This window comes from Elephas maximus, chromosome 3, assembly GCF_024166365.1.
Source record: "Elephas maximus indicus isolate mEleMax1 chromosome 3, mEleMax1 primary haplotype, whole genome shotgun sequence".
Classification (NCBI taxonomy): domain Eukaryota; kingdom Metazoa; phylum Chordata; class Mammalia; order Proboscidea; family Elephantidae; genus Elephas; species Elephas maximus.
Window position 1 is genome coordinate 191,647,501 of NC_064821.1, and position 20,050 is coordinate 191,667,550.

Sequence of the window (20,050 nt, forward strand, 5' to 3'; positions counted from 1 at the left end):
TCAAAAATATTTTCAAAAACAAAGGTGAAATAAAGACATTTTTAGACATACAAAAGCTGGAAGAATTCGACACCACAGATCTGTACTACACAAAATGTTGAAGTCCTTCAGGCAGAAGGAAAATGATATCAACAAGGAATAAGGAACACTCGAAACGAGTAAATATAGAATATGTTTTATTATCATGTAATTAAAAAAAAAGACCGTTGAAACAAAAACAACAATGCATTGTGGGATTTATAACATATGTAAAAATAAAATGCACGACAATAATAGCATAAAAGCCAGTAGGGGAGAAATGGAAGTATACTATTATAAGATTCCTATAGTATATGCAAAATTGTATGCAGTGCAATGGGTTTTCTTATACATGGCCTTTCTGGCCTTGGGCTTATAATTCTTCCAAAAAGATTGGCTAAGTCACAATCTTGCAAACAGACTGGTTAGCTGACTATGCAAATAGGGTATCTAAAATCACACAATAAGATTGAAGTGACCTTGCGGGAAGTGGTCAATTACAAGGCAAATTGAGTGACTGTGGTCTACCAAGGAGTTTGGTCAGTTCATGGTCTGGCTGGGAGGGCGATTCCTTGAAATTAAATATAAAGGCCAATCCCAGAGCTAAGACCTCCTAGTCCCAGAAGAAAGAGCTGTAACACTAAAGACAATACAATACAGCGAAAAACAGCGGCAACCATGGCAGAGACCACCAGCGGAGAAACAGCAGCAGCAGTGCAAGAGGCAAGAACCACAGGATAAGCAGACGGCTGCAGTGGTGCTTCCCAGCCCACAGAGCAGGACAGAGCTGAGCATCTTTCGGCAGAGGCTTACTGGTGGAGTAGGGTGCCTCTGAGCACTTGTCAGCAGAACTAAAGTGCTGTAACACTTGCCTGAGCAAGGCAGAGGCCTAGAGAAGGCCTACAGACTGGTATGGCTGAGAGCAGGGCTGCCAGCTGGTGTGCTGAGAAAAGGGCCTGCCTGCAGGCATGGCTGAAAAGGAGCTGAGAGCCATCCTGGTTGGAAGCTGTCCTGACTGACAAACCGTATCCTGTCTCCTGAGATGTACCCCATTACTTTCAAGTTGATCCCGATCCCAAGTTGTATCCTTTACTCCCATAATAACCACACAATCGTGAGTATGGTCTGTGAATTGTGTGTGACTGTTGTGATAAATCATCAAACCCAGGAGAGAAGTAGAGAATGCTGTGGGGAGGATGGCTGGTGTCAGAAATGGTGAAAAAGGTGGAAAGTGGAGGTATGTCTGACCTCCACCTCATAGAAACCAGCTTTATGCTGATCTTTATTCTTATCCCTCCATCTGAATGTAGACAAGGACTGACGCTACATCACATGGTATAATATCGCTGAAGGTTGACTGTGTCAAGTTAAAGATGTATACTATAAACCCTTAAGCAACCACTAAAATTACAAACAAAAAGTTATAGATTATAAGCTAAAAAAGGAGATGAAATCACAAAACTTGACTAATCAAAAGAAGGCAGAGAAAGGAGAAAAAAGGAACAAAGAACTGATAGGACAAAGAGAAGACAAAGAGCAAGAGGACAGAGTTAAATCCAACCATATCAATAATCACATTAAATATAAGTGGTCTGATTGCCCCCAATTAAAAGGCAGAGATTTTCAGACTGGTGGGAAAAAAAAAAAAAAAAAAAGGCAAGACTTAACTATATGCTGCCAGTAAGAAATATACTTTAAATATAAAGACACAAATAAGTTAAAAGTAAAAGAATGAAAAAGGCATACCATGCTACCACCTGTCAAAAGAAGGCTGGAAGGACTACATTAATATCAGGCTGAAGATCTAGAACAAAGAATATTGCCAAGGATTAAAAAAAAGTGGGGTCAAGAGGATTAATTCAAATTATTTATGCACCTAATTAGAGAGCTTCAAAATACATGAAGCAAATACTAAAAGAACTCCAAAGAGAAATCCACAATTAGAGTTGAAGATTTCTATACCCCACTCTAAATAATGGATAGAACAAGCAAGCAGGAAATCAGCAAGGATACAGTAGACTCAAACACCACCAAACACCTTAACCCAACAGACAATATAGAACCCTCCACCCCAAAACAGGAGAATGAATATTCTTAAGTACATGCAAAATATTTACCAAAATGGATCATATTCTAGGTCATAAAAAAAGCCTCAATAAATTCAAAAGAATTCAAGTCAAAGGATTTTTCTGACCATAATGAAATTAGAAATCAGTAACAGGACGATTTGCAGGGAATTCTCAAATATTTGAAAACTAAATAACGTACTTCTAAATAATCGATGGGTTGAAGAAGAAATCAGAATGATCTCAAGTGAATGAAAATGAAAACACAATATATCAGAATCTCTGAGATGTTGCTAAAGCAATAATAATGGGGGGAGTTTAGAAAACTAAATGCCTATATTAGGGAGAAAAAAAAAAGATAACAATGACCTCAGCATCTACTATAAGAAACTAGAAAAGACCAAATTTAAACCAAAACAAACAGAAGAATGGAAATAATGAAATGCAAAATGATATTCAATAAAACAGAAGAACAGAGAAAAATCAATAAAAGCAGAAGCTGGTTCTTTAAGGTTAATAAAACTGATCAACCTCTAAGATAGATGAAGAAAAACAAAGAGGGAAGACATAAATTACCAGTATTAGGAATCAAAAAGTTGACATCACTACAAATTCAGCAAACATTAAAAGGATAATAATGAAACACTGTGAACTTTATGCAGCCACCAAATTCAACAACTTAGATGAAATGGAAAAATTCTTTGAAAGACACAAACTACCAAGGCTCAATCAAGAAGAAGCATATAGTGTCAACTGTCCTGTATCTATTGAAGGAATTGAAATTATACTTAGAAACATCCCCACGAAGAAAATCCCAGGCCCAGATGGCTGCACTGGTGAATTCTACCAAACATTTAAGGAAAAAATGATACCAATTCTACACAAGCTTCTGAAAACTTAAGGAAATGCTTTCCAAATCATTCTATGAAGTGACAGACAGTAACAAAACCCGGTAACAAAACTAGACTAAGGCATTATATGAAAAGGAAAGTACCGGCCAATATCCCCCATGAACACAGTTGCAAATATCCTAAAGAAAATTGTTAGCAAAATTGTCTTCAACAATAGCAAAAGGATAAGACAGCATGACTAAGGGAGTTTGCCTGAGGCATGCGAGGTTGTTAGCATTCAAAACTCAAAGTCACTATGCTGTGAACTAAAAAAGAAAAACGCTGTGGTCATCTCCACAGATAAAGAGAACCAAACCAAAAAACCAAATCCAGTGACGTCGAGTAGATTCCGATTCATAGCGACCCTATGGGACAGAGTAGAACTGCCCCATAGAGTTTCCAAGGAGTGCCTGGCAGATTCGAACTACCAACCCTTTGGTTAGCAACCATAGTAGCACTTAACCGCTGCGCCATTTGACAAAATCCAACATACATTACTGATACAAAAAACTCTCAATAAACTAAGTATATAGAAGAGAACTCCCTCAGCCTGATAAAGAGCATCTACGAAAAATCTGTAGCTAACATTCTACTTAATGATGAAAGACAATGTTTTCTACCTAAGATCAGAAACAAGACAGGCATGTTCAATCTTACCATTTGTAATCAATATTGTACTGGAAGTTCTCGCTAGTGCTATCAGGCAAGAAAAATAAAGAAAAGGGATTCAGATTATTTGCAGATAGCATGATCATCTATGTAGAAAATTTGAGGGACTGTACCAAAGAAACTACTAGAACTAAGGAGTGAGTTAAACAAAATTGCAAGATACAAGATCAACATAAAAAATATACTAGCAAGAAATTATTGGGAAGTAAAATTTTAAAAAATGCCAGTTATAATAGCATTAAAATATAAAACATTTAATCTAAGAAAAATGTGGAAGATTTGTATAATGAAAGCTATAAAATATTGCTTAGAGAAATTAAAGAAGATCTAAATAGATACACCCTGTTCATGGATCAGGAGACTCAATACTGTTAAGATTTCAATTCTTTCCAAACGGGTTTACAGATTCAAAACAATGCCAGTCAAAATCTCAGCAGGCTTTTTAAGTACATATGGAAACCCCGGTGGTGTAGTGGTTAAGTGCTATGGCTGCTAACCAAGAGGTCAGCAGTTCAAATCCATCAGGTGCTCCTTGGAAACTCTATGGGGGCAGTTCTACTCTGTTCTATAGGATCAATGTGAGTCAGAATCGACTCAATGGCAGTGGGTTTGGTTTTTTTTTAATTGAGAAGCTGATTTTACGATTCATACAGAAATGCAAAGATCCCAGGATAGCCAAAACAATTGTGAAAAAGAACAAAGTTTAGCGGGCTGTTGTTGTTAGGTACTGTGGAAGTCAGTTCCAACTCACAGCGACCCTATGTACAACAGAATGAAACACTGCCTGGTCCTGAACCGTCTTCACAATCTTTGCTATGTTTGAGCCCACCGTTGCAGCTACTGTGTCAATCCATGTCATTAGAGGGTGACATTATCTAATTTCAGGAGTTATTATAAAGCTACAGTAATCAACAGAGTGGTACTGGTACAAAGACAGCCAAAGGGATCGATGGAACAGAAACTTCAGCCATAAACCCACACCTGCATGGACAACTGATTTAAAAAAAATTTTTTTTACTATACAGTAGGTGAAAGCTTACATAGCAAATTAGTTTCCCGTTTGATAGTTTGTACACAAAGTGTTCCATAACACCGGTTCCATTCCCCACAATGTGCCTGCCCTTCTCCCATTTCCATCCTAGGTTCCCATTTCCTTTTGTCCAGAATTGCCACCCTTTCCTGCCTTCTCATCTATACTCTTGAATGAGTATAGAGCTCTGGATGACTTATTTTCTGTAATGTATTTAAAAAATATTTCCCTTGCTTCTTGTTCCATTGAGAAGCTTGCTTAAATTCTAATGTTCATTCCTTTGTGATAATCAATTTTCTCCTTTCTGGTTGCTTTCATGAACTCTTTGACTTTGATGTTCTATAAAACTATAGCATTACTAATGTGTCCAGTTTTATACACTCTTTGAGAATTTACGGTTTTTTCCTGAAACAGACGATTCTTATATTTAGCAATTCTGGAAAATTCCAGCCACTATCTCTTCAAATATCGCTAACCTCCAATTTCTCACTTCTATCCTGGAATCCCTGTTGCTGTTGTCATTGTTAGGTGCCCACGGGTCCATTCTGACTCATAGCGACCCTACGCACAACAGAACGAAACACTGCCCGGTCCTGCGCCATCCTTACAGCCCTTGTTATGCTTGAGCTCATTGTTGCAGCCACTGTGTCAACCCACTTCCTTGAGGGTCTTCCTCTTTTCTGCTGACCCTGTACTCTGCCAAGCATGATGTCCTTCTCCAGGGACTGATCCCTCCTGACAACATGTCCAAAGTATGTAAGATGCAGTCTCACCATCCTTGCTTCTAAGGAACATTCTTGGTTGTACCTCTTCTAAGACAGATTTGTTCGTTCTTTTGGCAGTCCATGGTATATATTCAATATTCTTCGTGAACACACTTCAAAGGCATCAATTCTTCTTTGGTCTTCCTCATTCACTGTCCAGCTTCCACATGCATATGATGCGATTGAAAATACCATGGCTTGGGTCAGGCGCACCTTAGTCTTCAAGGTGACATCTTTGTTTTTCAACACTTTAAAGAGGTCCTTTGCAGATTTCCCCAATGCAACGCGTCTTTTGATTTGACTGCTGCTTCCATGGCTGTTGATTGTGGATCCAAGTAAAATGAAATCCTTGACAACGTCAATCTTTTCTCCGTTTCTCATGATGGTGCTCACTGGTCTAACTGTGACGATTTTTGTTTTCTTTATGTTGAGGTGCAATCCATACTGAAGGCTGTGGTCTTTGATCTTCATTAGTAAGTGCTTCAAGTCCTCTTCACTTCCAGCAAGCAAGGTTGTGTCATCTGCATAATGCAGGTTGTTAACGAGTCTTCCTCCAATCCTGATGCCCCGTTCTTCTTCATATAGTCCAGCTTCTCGGATTATTTGCTCAGCATACAGATTGAATAGGTATGGTGAAAGAATACAACCCTGACGCATAACTTTCCTGACTTCAAAGCAACCAGTATCCCCTTGTTCTGTCTGAACAACTGCCTCTTGATCTATGTAAAGGTTCCTCATGAGCACAGTTTTAAGTATTCTGGAATTCCCATTCTTGGCAATGTTATCCATAACTGTTATGATCCACACAATCAAATGCCTTTACATAGTCAATAAAACACAGGTAAACATCCTTCTGGTATTCTCTGCTTTCAGCCAGGATCCATCTGACATCAGCAATGATATCCCTGGTTCCACGTCCTCTTCTGAAACCAGCCTAAATTTCTGGCAGTTCCCTGTTGATATACTGCTGCAGCCGTTTTTGAATGATCTTCAGTAAAATTTTGCTTGCATGTGATATTAACGATATTGTTCTATAATTTCCATATTTGGTTGGATCACCTTGCTTGTGAAGAGGCATAAATATGGATCTCTTCCAGTCAGTTGGCCAGGAAGCTGTCTTCCATATTTCTTGGCACAGATAAGTGAGAACCTCTAGTGCTGCATCCGTCTGTTGAAATATCTCAATTGATATTCCATCAACTCCTGGGGCCTTGTTTTTCGCCAATGCCTTCAGAGCAGCTTGGACTTCTTCCTTCAGTACCATCGGTTCCTGATCATATGCCACCTCTTGAAATGGTTGAATATCGACTAATTCTTTTTGATATAACGACTCTGTGTATTCCTTCCATCTTCTTTTGATGCTTCCTGTGTCGTTTAATATTTTTCCCATGGAATCCTTCACTACTGCAACTTGAGGCTTGAATTTTTTCTTCAGTTCTTTCAGCTTGAGAAACACCAAGCATGTTCTTTTGGTTTTCCATCTCCAGCTCTTTGCACATGTCATTATAATACTTGGTCTTCTCCAGCCGCCCTCTGAAATCTTCTGTACGGTTCTTTTACTTCACCAATTCTTCCTTTTGCTTTAGCTACTCGACTTTCAAGAGCAAGTTTCAGAGTCTCCTCTGACATCCATCTTGGTCTTTTCTTTCTTTCCTGTCTTTTCGATGACCTCTTGCTTTCTTCATTCATGATGTTCCTGATGTCATTCCACAACTCATCTGGTCTTCAGTCACTACTGTTCAATGTGACAAATCTATTCTTTAGATGGTCTCTAAATTCAGGTGGGATATACTCAAGGTCATATTTTGGCTCTCGTGGACTTGCTGATTTTCTTCAGTTTCAGCTTGAACTTGCATATGAGCAATTGATGGTCTGTTCCACAGTTGGCCACTGGCCTTGTTCTGACTGATAATATTAAGCTTTTCCATCGTCTCTTTCCACAGATGTAGTCAATTTGATTCCTGCGTGTTCCGTCTGGTGAGGTCCATGTGCGTACTCGCCATTTATGTTGGTGAAAAGAAGGTATTTGCAATGAAGAAGTCATTGGTCTTGCAAAATTCTATCATTCGATCCCCAGCATTGTTTCTATCACCAAAGCCATATTTTCCAACTACTGATCTTTCTTCTTTGTTTCCAACTTTTGCATTCCAATCACCAGTAATTATCAGTGCATACGGATTGCATTTCGACCAATTTCAGACTGCAGCAGCTGATAAAAATCTTCTATTTCTTCATCTTTGGCCCTAGTAGTTGGTGTGTAAATTTGAGTAACAGTCATATTAACTGGTCTTCCTTGTTAGGCATATGGATATTATCCTCTCACTGACAGTGTTGTACCTCAGGATAGATCTTGAAATGTTCTTTTTGAAGATGAATGCACCACCGTTCCTCTTCAAGTTGTCGTTCCCAGCATAGTAGAATATATAATTGTCCGATTCAAAATGGCCAATACCAGTCCATTTCAGCTCACTAATGCCTAGGATATAGATGTTTATGCGTTCCATTTCATTTTTGACTATTTCCAATTTTCCTAGATTCACACTTCGTACACTGTAGGTTCCGATTATTAATGGATGTTTGCAGCTGTTTCTTCTCACTTTGAGTCGTGCCACATCAACAAATGAAGGTCCCGAAAGCTTTACTCCATCCACATCATTTAGGTCGACTCTACTTTGAGGAGGCAACTCTTCCCCAGTCATCTTTTGAGTGCCTTCCAAACTTGGGGGCTCATCTTTCAGCACTGTATCAGACAATGTTCCGCTGCTACTCATAAGGTTTTCACTGGCTAATGCTTTTCAGAAGTAGACTGCTGGGTCCTTCTTCCTAGTGTGTCTTATTCTGGAAGCTCAGCTAAAACCTGTCCTCCATGTGTGACTCTGCTGGTATCTGAACACTGGTGGCATAGCTTCCAGCATCACACAACACGCAAGCCCCTACAGTACAACAAACTGACAGACACGTGGGGGCCTGGAATCCCTATGAGATGTTATCTTGGACCATCTCATTTTAGTCTCTACATCTGTCATAGATTGAATTGTGTCACCCAAAAATACGTGTATCAATTTGGCTGTGCCATGATTCCCAGTATTGTGTGACTGTCCACCATTTTGTCATTTGATACGATTTTCCTATATGTTGTAAATCCTATCACTATGATGTTAATGAGATGGGCAGTTATATTGATGAGATCTACAAGATTAGACTGTGTTTTAAGCCAGTCTCTTTTGAGATTTAAAAGAGAGAAGTGAGCAGAGAGACAGGGGGGCCTTCTACCACCATGAAAGCAGCACCAGGAGCAAAGTGTGCGTCCTTTGGACCCAGGGCTCCTGCAAAGAGAAGCTCCTAGTCCAAGGGAAGACTGAGGAGAAGGACCTTTCTCCAGAGCTGACAGAAAAAAGAAAGCCTCCCTCTGGTGCTGATGTCCTGAATTTGGACTTCTAGCCTAGCAGACCGTGAGAACATAAATTTCTCTTTGTTAAAGCTATCCATTTGTGGTACTTCTGTTATAGCAGCACTAGATAACTAAGACAGTATCTCAGCCATTTAAAAATTTTTTCCATTTCTTTGTGTCTCTATGCTGCACTTTTGTGTAATTTTCTCCTAGTATCCCTAATTTTCTCTTCAGCTATGTTGAGCTGTTTAACCCATCTACTTAACTTTTACTTTCACTAATCTATTGCAGAGCAGATCAACCTTGTATGCATATTAGAATTATCCGAGGAAATGTAAAACAGACACACACATACACACATACATACATACATACCCTGGGCCCCACTTGTAAACAATCGAATTTAACTGGCGGCCACACAGCTCAGGCATCCATACATTTAAAAGGTCTCCATTATGAATGAGTGGCTAAATTGTCTCTGTGCCTCCTCTGCCATAAGACCAGAAGAAATGGATGGTGCCTGGCTACCATGACTGAACATTTAGATCAAAAATTCTATAGATGAATCCTGATCAAAAGGGGGGATATGCAGAACAGAATTTTCAAATTCTCATGGACTCAGGCTTTCTGAAGCCATGGAGGCTGGACAAACCTCTGAAACTATTGTCCTGACATAATCTCTAAACCTTAAACCAAAAATATCCCCTGTAGTCTTCTTAAAACTCAACAACAGTTAAGCCTAATTAATAAAGAATGTCTGCCCAGAGGATTATGCTCTTTTGATGTCTATATGGGATCAAACTGACAACAGCATCTCAAAAGATTAGATAGGAACCTTAGGGGGAAGTGAGTTTATGTTAACGGAGGAGGAACAACTCAGGAAAGGAGGGGGAAAAAGGTTGCACAACTGAAAGAATGTAATCAGTATCACTGAAATATACATGTCGAAAACCTGAATTAGTGTTTTTGCAGTGTACATTCTCGACAACAATCATAAACTACATTTTAAAGAACTCCAGTATCCAGCAAGGGTTGAGAATCATTCCATTATTATATTAACCTGGTGTAATATTTCTCACTTTGAGGAAACCTTCCCATGGCCTCTTGTCCTATTCCAGTTACTGCACCATTTCCTTGGACCCTTCTACAGCAAAATTCCTCATGAAGAGTTGTCTATACTCACTGTATCCAGTTTCACTCCTTCCATTTTCTCTTGAAACCACTGCAGTTCAGGTTTTGTCCCCACCAATATAAAGAGGTCATTGTTTTCCAGGTGTCATGGATTGAATTATGCCTCCCCCAAAAATGTGTGTATCAATTTGGCTGGGCCATGATTTCTAGCATTGTGTGGTTGTCCTCCATTTTGTGATTGTAGGATTAGGGTAGGATTGTAACACCACCCTTACTCAGGTCACATCCCTGATCCAATGTAATGGGAGTTTCCCTGGGGTGTAGCCTGTACCACCTTTTATCTCTCAAGAGATAAAAAGGAAAGGGAAGCAAGCAGAGAGCTGGGGACCTCATATCACCAAGAAAAGAAGCACCGGGAGCAGAGTGCATCCGTTAGACCTGGGGTTCCCGTGCAGAGAAGCTCCTAGTCCAGGGAAAGATTGACGAGAAAGACCTTGCTCTCCTTCCTCCAGAGCGGACACAGAGAGAAAGCCTTCCCCTGGAGCTAACACCCTGAATTTGTACTTTTAGCCTACTTTACTGTGAGAAAATAAACTTCTCTGTGTCAAAGCCATCCACTTGTGGTATTTCTGTTACAGCAGCACTAGGTTAACTAGAACACCAGGTAACCAATAACCTTCGTGTTGCCAAATCTAATAGTTATTTATCAATTCAATTCTCATCTTACTCAAACTTTCAGCAGCATTTAGCCAAGTTAATATCCCTTCTTTCTTGAAACGTGTTCTTTACTGTATTTTTATCCTGCATTCACGTTCATTCATTCTTTGTTAACTTCTACTCATCTTCCTAATCTCTACTGGGGCTCAATTTCTTTATCTGCATTTACTCCTTGCATAATCTTATACTCCCACAGCCTTAAATAGCATCTATATTTCTAGATCGTATCTATCCTCTAACACACACACTCATACGTACACATACACACACACAAACTACGTAACAGACATCTCCATTTCGACGTCTAACAGGCATTTTATAAACTATGTCCAAAGCTGAATTTGTGAACCCCCCAGGTGAAAACTTTCTCTTCCCCTAGTGTTTCCCATCTCAGTAAACACCACCACCTCTGACCCAGTTGTTCAAGCCAAACACTTTGGAGTCATTCTTGATTCTTCTTTCTCCCACACCCCATGTGCATTCCATCTGTAAATTTGGTCTATACTATCTTCCAAATATATTTCAAATCTGACCCTTTATCACTACTTTCATGCTATTATCTTAATCAAAGCTATTTCCATCTCCTACCTAGACTCTTGCAATTCTTTTTAACTGATCCTTCTATTCCTAATCTTGTCCACCACCTTCAGTCTATATTCCACAGAGAAACCAGAGAGATACTTCTAAAGCGTAAGTGAAGATCATATCACTCTTCTGCTCAAAATGCTTTAATGGCATCTGTGGTGGTTTTAAAACACTGTCCTAAAATTCTCTGAAACTCCTCACATGAAGAGGTGGGGTCTATGAATCAGGATGGGTTTGTGTCTACTTCAAATAGTAGAGTACAGCAGAAATAACGTTGTGTGGCTTTTGATGCTGGGTCATTAAAAAGCAATGCAGCTTCTGCTTATTTGCTGGAACACTCATGCCTAGAGCCCTGAACTGCCTTCTAAGAATGCGTAACCACCCTGAGGCTGCCAGGCTGTGGGGAAGCAAAACCTCAGGGGGAGGTGACATGTAGGCACTTCAGTTGGCAGTTCTACTCTTCAAGTCATCTCACCCAGACACCAGACATGGAACTGAATGAGCTCACAGATGATTCCAGCCCCTGATGTCACAAAACCACCACCCACCTCAGCCTTTGTATCTTTCCAGCAGCAACCCCAGACATCACGGAACAGAGACAAGCTATCCTTACTGGGCACTGGTTGAATTCCTGACCTACAGAACCTAAGAGAATAATAGAACAATTGCTTTAAGATACTAAGTTTTGGGATAATTTTTACACAGCAACAGTAAGCAGAACAGCATTCCAAGTCTTTACCATAGTCTATAAGTCCCTTACATAATCCAGTCTACTACCTCTATTAACCTGCTCATCCTATTAACTTCCTTGCTTTTTCCTAAACTCACAAACCATGCCCCGCTTAGGATTTTTGCACTTGCTTTTTTTTTTTTTTTACTCATTCTACCTGAAAGTATCATACCTTGATAGCCGTAAGACTTGCTCCCTCACTTCCTTCAGGTCTCTGGTCAAATGTCATCTGAGAATCCTTTTCTGATCCATCTACTGTCTATTTATTCAGTGCCTGGCTCATAATATACATGAAGTAATATCTGCTGAATAAAAAAATACTTGTTTTTAATTTTTTAAAATACACATATTATGGTCTATATACAATGAAGTGCTCAGAGGTCTACTTCTGTTGTTCGTTGTGCCTGTGACTCTTGTTCACGGTGAATTCATTGTTCCTTATACTTTTTGTCATCTTGGGTTGTGGGCTTGCACTTCGGTGGGACTTCATCTATTGGAATTCTTTGTGGTTTGGCTTATGGACCTGTCTCTCCGGGGTGCAGTTTCATATGCTTTCCCAGTTACTCCAAGGACATAATTGGTCCTGAATAATTTTTTATGTTAATTTCTCAGCTTGGGCACCTCAGACCAAGTAGATGATAACTTAAACCTATATGCGAATAAGCTCATAGTTAAAGGTGCAGACAATATTTATACTCATTCCCAGCCAGAGTCCAGGCTGAGATAGAAAAATGCCCTTCTTTTCTTGAACTAGAAGGAATTTTGTGCTCTTGAGCTAATAGATGGGATTTTGTGGTCCCTTCCTACCGCTGAGTGGGATTCTCATCTCCAACTGTCTTTCACATAGGCCTAAGGCTTAAGGCTTTGTCTCAGGACACCTCATATACATTAAAACCAAGTCTTTAGGTTATTGAGCCTAGTAAAGCCTCCAGAACTGCCAAAGCACTAAATCACATGCATGCTGTTTTTTGTTTATAATGGAACAGTGGAAAGTATGCATAGCTGAGCTTTAAAAGAATTAAAACCCTTGGGGGTTACAAGCTATGCACTTAAAAGCTAAAAAATAAAAAAAGTTTGTTATATCTTATCCAACATTACTAGGCATTTTATAATGGAACAGTGAAAAGGTTTTAAGGTTATATATGATCTACCATAATGCCAGAGACAAAATGCTGGTCTGGAAGTTTAAAATTTATTTTCATAATTAACTAGTTCAATACCCTTTCAGAGCAGAAAGGCCTCCCAGCTTCACATAAACAATGTCCCAGAGTACTAACCGTAAAGGGAAAAACAACTCTTAATAACGGAGAGATCTAGCTTCACCTTAACCCAGGGATCAAACTTAGCACTACAAATAGTGAGACAATCAGATATTACGTGCCTCCTGATGCGACACAGTATAGAGTACCCAGCATCTCTTCGGAAAACCCATATACAGGAATAATATAAATGACACCATATGGAAATAATGTGACAAATCTACAACGTGGAACATTTTGCAAAACTACTACTCTAGAACCTTAGAAAAGTTGGTGTCATGGGAAAAAAGGAGGAGGTTGACTATTTTAGATTAAGAGAGATTTAGAGACATAACCAGATGCAACGTTATGATCTGTGACTGGATCTTGGTTTAAAAACAAGAGCTACAAAAGAAATAGGGAATAACTGAGGAAATTTTCAAATGGTCTGGGCATTAGATAATATTAGAAAATTATTGTTAATTTTGTTAGATATGGTAACGGTGGTGTGGATGAACTGGATGTGCCCTTAACTTCTTAGAGAAGCAATTTTATTAGTTTTCCATGGCTGCTATAACTACCATGATACAACTGTACTGTAAACCTTAAACAATACAAATTTATTATCTTATAGTTTTGGAAGTTCAAAACGGGTCTCACCGGGATAAAATTAAGGTGCTGGCAGTGCTACAATCCTTCTGGGGTTCTGGATGCTCTAGGGGAGAATCCATTTTCTTGCATTTTCTAGCTACAGGTTGCCCACTTTTCTTGGCTCATGATCTGTTCTTCCATATTCAGGCCAAGTTTTCATGTTGCCATCTCTCTGACTCTCTTCTGTATCCCTCTTTCCCTTCTAAGGACCCTTGTGATTACACTGGCTCATCTACATAATCCTGGATAATCTCCGTATTTTAAAAGCACCTGATTAGCAACCTTAATTCCATTCGCTACCTAAATTCACCTTTGCCATTAAAGTGAACACATCCACAGGTTCTGGGGATTAAGATGCAGACATCTTTTGGCAGGAGAAGAACGGTCATTATTCTACTGCCTACCACAGCAATCTTAAGTATTCAGCAGTAAAGTCTAAAACTTACAGTAAGCCCTTTGTATCTGCAGGTTCCACCAACCATGGATTGAAAATATTCAGAAAAGAAAAAAAAAGAACGATCCAAAAAGCAAACTTGAATTTGCTGCCTGCTGAGCACTACGCTGAAACTATGCGAATGAAATCAGGTGTTGTCAACCCTGCTGTAGCCTACCACCATTTTCAAATATCCTCAGTATCTCTACAGCACTTGTTGTTTGGGCACTGAACTAGTACAGGCTTTTTTCTTTGTCACTATTCCCTAAACAGTACAGTATAACAACTATTTACACAGTACTTACATTTTATTAGGTACTATAAATAATATAGAGATGATTCAAAGTATACAGGAAAATATACACAGGTTATATGCAAATACTACACCTTTTTGTGTAAAGGACTTGAGCATCTGTGGATTCTGGTATCTGAGGGGGGTCCTGGAATCAATTCCCCTCGAACACTGAGGGACAACTATACTTTGAAATGGTTAAAAAAAAAAAAAAACCATGGATATGTTAACGAAAGGTTGGTGGTCTGAACTCACCCAGTAGCTCCACGAGAGAAAGACCTGGCAATCTACTCCTGTAAAGATTACAGACTAGATTACTATGTCACATGGGGTTGCTAAGACTCAAAATCAACTCGACGGCACCTAATAACAACAATATATATCAATGGGGGGTAGTGGCGGTTTAATGGCAGGATTCTTGCCTTTCATGCAAGAGACCTAGGTTCACTTCCTAGGCAAGGCACCTCAAGCTCAGCCACCACTTGTCTGTCGTGAAGGCTTGCGTGTTGCTATGATGCTGAACAGTTTTCATCGGGGCTTCTAGACAAAAACAAACTAGGAAGAAAGGTCTAGTGCCCTATTTTAGAAAAATCAGCCAATGGAAAACTCTATGGATCACAATGATCCAATCCCATGGTGCAGGACATTGCCGTGAGTTGAATGCTGACTCAATGGCACTAACAACAGTAATATATATCAATAAAGCAAATGTGGCAAAATGTTAATCACTGACTCAAGATGACAGTTACACAGCTGTTCACTGGGTCATTCTTTCAATTTTTCTATATTTTTAAGTATTTTCGTAAGTTCTTAATTAAAAAAAAATGCTGAACAGAACTGACTCTTTTTTTAAAAGGCAGCCTGTAAATTGCCTACTGACAACTAGAAAATAATGCAGCAGAATACAAATAGTGTGTAATATTACACTGAGCCCACCATGCATCTGTTTGTCATACTGTGGTGGTCTGCATGTTGCTGTGACACCAGAAGGTTTGCCACCAGTATTTCAAATACCAGCAGGTTTCAGCAGAGCTTCCAGACTAAGACAGACTAGGAAGAAGGAACTGGCAGTCCACTTCTGAAAAATTTAGCCAGCAAAAACCTTATGAATAGCAGCAGAACACTGTCTGATACAGTGCCAGAATATGACCCCCTCAGGCTGGAAAGCACTCAAAAAACGATTGGGGAAAAGCTGCCTCCTCAATGTTGAGTCAGTTGACCTTAACAACGCAGATGGAGTAAAGCTTTCGGGATATTCTTTTGCTGATGTGGCATGACTCAAAATGAGAAGAAACAGCTGCAAACATCCATTAATCATCAAAACCTGGAAAGTACAAAGTATGAATCTAGGAAAATTGGAACTCGGTCCAAAAATGAAATTGAATGCATAAAGATTGATATCCTAGGCATTAGTGAGCTGAAATGGACTGGTACTGGCCATTCTGAATTAAACAATTACATGGTCTACTAAGCCAGGACCAACCAACTGAAAAGGAATGGTGTTTTGTTCATTGCCAAAAAGAACATTTCAAGATCTATCCTGAAGTACAATGCTGTCAGTGATAGGACAGCATCCACACACCTGCAAGGAAGACCAGTTAATACAACTATTATTCAAATTTACACACCAACCACTGAGGCCAAAGATGAGGAAACTGAGATTTTTACCAACTTCTGCAGTCTGAAATTGATCGAACATGTAATCAAGATGCATTGATAATTACTTGTGCTTTAATGTGAAAGCTGGAAACAAAGAAAAAGATTCAGTGGTTGCAAAATATGACCTTGGTGATTGAAACGACTCCGGAGATTGCATGATACAGTTTTGCAAGACCAACTACTTATTCACTGCACTTATCTTATTTCAACAACATAAACAGCGACTATACACCTGCATCTCACCAGCCGGAAAACACAGGAATCGCATCAGCTACATCTGAGGAAAGCGACAATGGAAAAGCTGAGTATTATCAGTCAGAACAAGGCCAGGGGCCGACTGCAGAACAGACCATCAATTTGGTCATACGTAAATTCAAGTTGAAGTTGAAGAAATGTAAAACGAGTCCACAAGAGCCAAAACACAACTTTGAGTATACCCTACCTGAAAATAGAGACCATCTCAAGACCAGATTTGACACATTAAACACTAATGAGCAAAGACTAGATTAGTTGTGGGATGACATCAAGGACATCATATATATATATATATATATAAATATAAAAAGGTCATTAAAAAGACAGGAAAGAAAGAAAGGCCAAAATGGACATCAGAAGAGACTCTGAAACTTGCTCTTGAGCGTAGAGTACCTAAAGTGAATGGAAGAAATGATGAATTAAAAGAACTGAACAGAAGGCTTCAAAGGACAGCTTGAAAAGACAAAGTAAAATATTATAATGAAATATACAAACACCTGGAGTTAGAAAACCAAAAGCGAAAAATACGCTTGGCATTTCTCAAGCTAAAAGAACTGAAGAAAAAATTCAAGCCTTGAGTTGTTAATTTTGAAAAAAAAAAAAAAAAAGACAAAATATTGAATGACGCAAGAATCATCAAAAGCAGATGGAAGGAATACATCGGGTCCCTGTTCAACCATCTCAGAAGGTAGCACAGGATCAAGAACCGATGGTATTGAGGAAGTCCAAGCTACACTGAAGACACTGGCGAAAACCGGGCTCCAGGAACTGACAGAATACCAACTGAGATGTTTCAACAAACAGATGTAGCACTGTAAGCGCTCACTTGTCTATGCCAAGAAATTTGGGAAACAGCTACGTGGCCAACTGACTGGAAGAGATCCATGTTTCTGCCCATTCCAAAGAAAGGTGATCTAAAAAAATGTAGAAATTATTGAATAATATTAACATCACAAGCAAGAAAAATTTTGCTGAAGATAATTCAAAGTGCTTGCAGGAGTACATCAACAAGAAACTGCCAGAAATTCAAACTGGATTCAGAAGAGGATGTGGAACCAGGGATATCACCGCTGGTATCAGATGGACCTTGGCTGAAAGCAGAGAACACCAGAAAGATGTTTACCTGTGTTTTACTGACTATGCAAAGGCATTCGACTGTATGGATCATAACAAATTATGGACAATACTGTGAAGAATAGGAATTCCAGAACACTTACTGTGCTCTCATGAGCACAGTACATACCTGTACATAGACCAAGAGACAGTTGTTCGAAGACAGCAAGGGGAAACTGCGTTGTTTAAAAATCAAGAAAGGTGTATGTCAGGGTTGTACCCTTTCACCATATTTATTCAGTCCGTATGCTGAGCAAATAATCTGAGAAGCAGGACTATATGAAGAAGAACATGGCATCAGGATTGGAGGAAGACCCATTAACAACCTGTGATACGCAGATGACACAACCTTGCTTGTTGAAAGCTAAGAGGACTTGAAGCACTTACTGACGAAGATCAAAGACTACAGCCTTCAGTATGGATTACAACTCAACATAAAGAAAACAAAAATCCTCGCAACTGAGCCAATAAGCAACATCATGATAAATGGAGAAAAAAACTGATGTAATCAAGGATTTCATTTTACTTGGATCCACAATCAATGCCCGTGGAAGCAGCAGTCAGGAAATAAGACGACATATTGCATTAGACAAATCTGCTGCAAAAGACCTCTTTAAAGTGTTAAAAAGCAAAAATGTCACTTTGACTAAGGTGCATCTAACCCAAGCCATGATACTTTCAATCACTTCATATGCATGTGGAAGCTGGACAATGAATAAGGAAGACTGAAGAATTGATACCTTTGAATTATGGTGTTGGCAAAGAATGCCGAATATACCATGGACTGCCAAAAGAACAAACAAGTCTGTCTTGGAAGAAATACAGCCAGAGTGCTTCTTAGAAGCCAGGATGGTGAGATTTCGTCTCACGTACTTTGGACTTCTTATCAGGAGGGACCAGTCCCTGGAGAAGGATATCATGCTTGATAAAGAAGAGGGTCAGTGAAAAAGAAAATAATGTGGATTAACACAGCGGCTGCAACAATGGGCTCAAACATATCAGCGATTTTGAGGATGATGATGGACCCAGAAGTGTTTCATTCTGTTGTACATAGGGTCACTACAAGTCAGAAGCGACTCAGTGGCACCTTATAACTGCCACAACAACTACACTGAGCAGTAGTATTAAGGTGAAGTGTCTGCAATCCCCCTGATACTATGGATATGGTTATTTGAAGGGCTCGTAAGGGATTAAGTTACTCTTTACATACAACTGTAGAGTAAGATCATTCTCTGTTAGATGTCACAGTCCTGCTAATTAATTGCCTTGGGGGAAAAAACACTTCTATTAGAATCCTTATGTCTTGTTTTTATACTTAAAACGAAATAAATAGTAGGCTTTATGGAGTCCCTGGGTAGTGTAAAACACTAACCAAAAGGCATCCACAGACACATCGGAACAAAGGTCTGGTGATCTACTTCCAAGAATCAGACATAAGGAGAAAACATCAGTGAACACAGAGAAAAATCGACCATTGAAAATCCTACGGAGCACAGTTCTACTCTGACACACATAGTGTCATCAAGAATTGGAAATGGCTTGACAGCAACTTTTTTTTTTTAATATGCTTTTTATATTTTCTTTATAAATATAACTTAAAAAAATGTATGTAGTTCTTAGAGACTTCCAGCCAAAGTAGCAGCTCAGTCAGACAAACCATGCCATCCCTTTACAGCAAAGACCTGAGAAACCAAGTGAAACAGATGACAATCCTGGAACCCTGGGCATTAAACGAAAGGATAAAGAACTACATCAAAAAATGACTGGAAGAAGAAACTGACTGAAAACAGCGAATGAAAAGAGATAACGCAGAGGGGCCCTGCCAGCCAGCCGGCATTGGGTAGCCATCCTGAAACAAAATCAGCAGCAATTTTTAGTGAGGAGCACAAAAGGAAACTTCATGGAATTCCCAACAGGACATGGAGTTAACTGTGCAGACATACTCGCAGTGAAATAAGGTCCTGATTGCTGGGTACAGCCAATGAGAAGAACCCAGGCATCCTCGCCCAGTGACGAGAGGAGCACACTCCCCCTCCCGGTGATCAGCAGCACAACCCCCCCTCCCCGCCGAGCCCCAACCACCAGGGACCAAGGTACGAGGCCCCCCTTTCCTACCCACCCAGCTCCAACCACCACCTTCCCCCCAACAACCACCCCTCCTCATGCCCACCCACCCAGCTGAGCTCCCTCTACTCACCCGGTGTGGAAAAAGGCAGAGGCAGCTCGATCCCACACACACCTGCCCACCGCTTCCTCCGCCGCCCCTCGTAAGAGACAGCAGCAGTGAGACCCTCACACACACCCACCAGCCCACCACTCACACCACCTCCCACTTTGCAGGAGGCAAAATTTCTCACCAAAATAAAAAAAAGAAAGAAAATCATAAAGACTCAGTAAACACAAAATCAACAGCAATGA

At 39.8% G+C, this 20,050-nt stretch overlaps 1 protein-coding gene across 3 annotated transcripts in view; it reads right to left on the reverse strand.

Annotated features, from left to right (window-relative positions):
• Window positions 1-20,050, reverse strand: part of GATAD2B (GATA zinc finger domain containing 2B) — a 123,816-nt gene that overhangs the window by 32,248 nt on the left and 71,518 nt on the right. The window contains exon 1 of one of the 3 annotated variants that reach the window (XM_049880567.1): window positions 12,164-19,634. The exons of the other annotated variants lie outside the window; for them this stretch is intronic. The gene's annotated coding sequence lies outside the window, so the exon portion shown is untranslated. Of the gene's footprint in view, window positions 1-12,163; window positions 19,635-20,050 lie in introns of those variants that run through there. 3 annotated transcript variants of the gene reach the window in all.